Source organism: Conger conger, chromosome 2 (assembly GCF_963514075.1).
Source record: "Conger conger chromosome 2, fConCon1.1, whole genome shotgun sequence".
In the NCBI taxonomy this organism is placed as follows: Eukaryota; Metazoa; Chordata; class Actinopteri; order Anguilliformes; family Congridae; genus Conger; species Conger conger.
In genome coordinates this window covers 22,904,868-22,909,347 of record NC_083761.1, presented here as the reverse complement: position 1 = coordinate 22,909,347, position 4,480 = coordinate 22,904,868, and positions in this window count along the sequence as shown.

Genomic DNA, 4,480 nt, shown 5'->3' with positions numbered 1-4,480 from the left:
TTTGTGAAGTATTGTGTGCTCACTATCTTGTGCACAACTCTGTCGAACACTTTACTAGTTGCGTCACGTGATTTTTGCTCCTTTGACCACAGAAGTGTGTCCACTACAAAAGCCAGAAATACTTAAAAGTATTTTAGTCTTATATTTAGACTTAAAATCATATTTATACTTTTTTTTGCTAAATAAGACAAAGGTATTGACAATGAGGTGCGACAGTTTGACTCATCTCTATATTTGCCAATGGGGTAAGCAAATGTAAAGAAATTCTATATATTGCGTTGAAGATTTAAAAAACATCATGTGCACTATTCCTGGTTTCTTTCTGTCTCTCATACTGGACACTGAAATCGTGGGAAAATAAAAGAAAAAGATTGAGAAGGCAGATGTCACGTAATTTACATGTGGCTTCCACTGAGAACAATTCGTGGATATGCAGTCATGACTTTGGACTTTAATCTCCCTCATTCGAAAAATCAAGTAAACAAAGCATTGTGGATATAAACTGTTGCACTGTGGGTACTTCCTCACAGAATCTGATGATCCAGCAATGCACAAAGTCCAGTGACCTCAATGGCCAATCTCATTCTCATTCTGAAATGGGTGGGTGATGCAGTGGCTATTGACCAAGGTTTTCATGTTAAATATCCAAAATATGCACATGTCTATTAGATGAGTGTTGGACTAAAGACCTAAAGAGCACCCTGCCAATATCACGCCTTGACTGGCTGCTTGAGTAAAATTACATCATATGTCATTCCCAATGGCCCAGAGTTCCATACAGTATCACCATAGGTATAAAAAACAGGCGGCCTGTAGCGTAGTGGTTAAGGTAAATGACTGGGACACACAAGGTCGGTGGTTTGATCCCTGGTGTAGCCACAATAAGACCCGCACAGCCGTTGGACCCTTGAGCAAGGCCCTTAACCCTGCACTGCTCCAGGGGAGGGTTGTCTCCTGCTTAGTCTAATCAACTGTACATCGCTCTGGATAAGAGCGTCTGCCAAATGCCAATAATTACATTACATTAATGGCATTTGGCAGACGCTCTTATCCAGAGCGACGTACAACAAAGTGCATACCCATAACCAGGGATAAGTGCGCCGAAAGACCCTAAAGGGAAGTACAATTTCAACTGCTACCTGTACAACAAAGATAAGGACCAGGGCCTATTTGAATTTTTTATTCTTTTTTTTTTTTTCATAAACAAACAAATAAACAAACAAACAACAAAGCAAAAGTGACCAAACTTAACTAGCCAAACACTGCTTACCTAGCCAAACTAAAAATACCGATACACAAAAAAAATAATGTAATGTATAAAAAAACACCTGGATGTTGTGATTCCTGTCCATATGTTGGAATGGGTCCTAGAAAGGAACGTTGACCATAAGAACGGGGAAACAGCTGGACCATCTCCCACTGCCACCCCCCAAGTAAACTGTGGGAATTTCATTTGAATTAGGAAAAAACTTTGGAGAAATCCCCTTGGAATCCTCCACTGCTTTCACAAGAGACAGTGGTGTTTACAGAAAACAACTCATGCAGGGAGCACTGGGGTCACGGGTGAGAGGTTGTTGTGGAAGACTGAACTGAGAATTCAATTAAAGTGATGTTCATTCTGTGCTTTTTCTCAGAAAAGATTCTGTGAGGAAATCAAGGAATGAATGGAGCTTGACAGGGGAGAACATGCATCAGCTGTAGAGTGGCTGCAGGCCTCTGCTTCTGGTTAATTAAAGGTTATTGTACTTTGCTGGGCTGAGACGAGGGGGTTTCACCTGATCCGAGAAGGACTGATCCACATTACATCACATTACAAGGCATTTAGCAGACGCTCTTATCCAGAGCGACATACAATGAAGTGCAGATTGAACACAGGAACGAGTGTGAAGAGGACCCTAGAGGACAGTACGGTTCCGAGTCCTAGCGTGACCACGCAGATACAATCGGAACCCTTGAAGAACACATCAACTTACAAACTAGCATACCACGGTTGGCAGCTTGGATGCCCCGAGTACAACAATACAAACCCATGTCTTACTCTTCCTCCTGGCCCCGCACCCACCCCACTGAAAAGTCGTCTTCCAACTTCCCGTTTCCTCCACGAGCGGGTCAGATGAGGACACAGGAACATCTCTTATTTTTCTCATCTCATTTAATTTCCTAGCTCCTGACCTGGTAATCGATTGACGTCCGCCATCTTTAAGGACATTCCAAACCATGGAGATAGAAGTATAAGTTAGGAACTTCAAATCTTGCCTTTGAGCAGGGAAACATGAGCGTATCCTTCGCAAAAATATTTTTTATGAAAGTGTGACATAGAAATAACTGACGTGTGGATCCTCTCCCCATCTGCATGCATCTGCCAGATCCATAACTGTCGAATGTCTGATGTTTGAAGGAGCAAGGACATACCATTTGCCTAATTCACGTTTTCTCGATGTACACAGATGTACAATATTGCTTATGTGTTAGTTAGTTAGTACTCTGAGGCAAAATATGCTGAACACCAGAGTTCATTCAGTAATGATTTAATAAGGTGTCAGCGATACAGTTTCTTACTGGGTAAGAGTTTACATTCAGTAAAAACCCCTTTTATTAATATGAATTCACATATTTGGATGAGTTTGGCATACAAAAATATGTTACTATTATCACAAATTATAACACTAAATTCTATCCAAATGCCATTAAACTCTACATGACAAGAAAAATACATTTAGTAAAATGTTTGTCAATTACTTTCTAAAATTTGAGTACAATACATTGAAACTAAACAGTGTTGATGAAGTTTCTCTTAATAATGAGACTGCTTGCTTTCTATTTATCTGCTCAATATAAAGTATAGTGGACCAATAACCATTATCTCCAAATGGCTCAATTGTCCTTTAACATACGTACAGGAACAAGGTTTCCCATAAATATCTGCATTCTTCTCCATATCCTCTTTCATGTAAAAACATTTAATGTACAAACTATTTGCTCATCATGGTCTGCAGTCAAGAAAACAAATTATATAATGAAGCTACAGGAGTTGATGTCATGAATATATCCTCAAAATATGTGTGTCTGTGTGAGTGTGTGTGTGTGTGTGTGGGGGGGGGGGGGGGGGGGGCGCGTGTGTATCTGAGGGGGGGAAATAATTAGAATTTTATGCTGAGAAACTACAGTTGACTGGCACTCTTGAAACACTATCGAAGACAAATTAAACAAGATTAAGATCACCAAGAACACTAAGCATCCTCCAATGTCCTTGAAATTGCTACATATTTAGAATGGAACACACAATATATTTACAATATTTGTATCCTTTCTCAAGTATTATACTTTTAAATTTAAATAGTACTGGCCTGGTAACTAATAAATGGCTACACCTAACAACTGGCTCAAAAATAATAATATATAAAATAACCACCATGACAGGTACCGGGTGGCCAGAAGGGCTGCGGCTTCGGCAGTCGCCGAAGCAAAAACCCGGGTATGGGAGGAGTTTGGGGAGGCTATGGAGAAGGACTTGGCCTTGGTTGGCCTCGAGGAAGTTCTGGCAAACCATCCGACGACTCAGAAAGGGAAAGCAGGGCTTGTCTCAGGCTGTTTTCAGCAGGGGAGGAGAACTGCTAACCCGGACTGGGGATATTGTCGGGCGGTGGAAAGAGCACTTCGAGGAGCTCCTGAACCCGAACAACACGTCCTCTGTGGAAGAGGCAGAGCCAGAAGACTCGGGGGAATCTGCACCTATATCCCTGGGGGAAGTTGCTGAGGTAGTCAAAAAGCTCCTCAGTGGCAAGTCCCTGGGTGTAGATGAGATTCGCCCTGAGATGCTGAAGGCTCTGGACATTGTTGGGCTGTCTTGGCTGACACGCCTCTTCAGTGTCGCGTGGAGGTCGGGGACAGTACCTGTAGAGTGGCAGACTGGGGTGGTGGTCCCCATTTTCAAGAAGTAGGACCAGAGGGTGTGCTCCAATTATCGGGGTATCACACTCCTCAGCCTCCCTGGGAAAGCTTACTCTAGGGTGCTGGAAAGGAGGCTCCGACCGACGGTCGAACCTTGGATTCAGGAGGAGCAATGTGGCTTCCGTCCTGGTCATGGAACAGTGGACCAGCTCTTTACCTTGGCAGGGTTGCTGGCGGGGTCATGGGAGTTTGCCCATCCAGTCCACATGTGCTTTGTGGACTTGGAGAAGGCTTTCGACCGTGTCCCCCGGGGAACCCTGTGGGGTGTACTGTGGAAGTATGGGGTACTGGGGCCGTTGATACGAGCCATCCGGTCCCTGTATAACCAAAGTGAGAGCTGTGTCCGCATTCTCGGCACAAAGTCAAGCACGTTTCCTGTGGGTGTTGGACTCCGCCAAGGTTGCCCCTTGTCACCGGTCCTGTTTGTGGTATTCATGGACAGGATCTCAAGGCGCAGCCGAGGTGAGGAGAGTGTCCGGTTTGGTGACCTCAGAATAGCATGCGGATGATGTGGTTCTGCTGGCTTCAT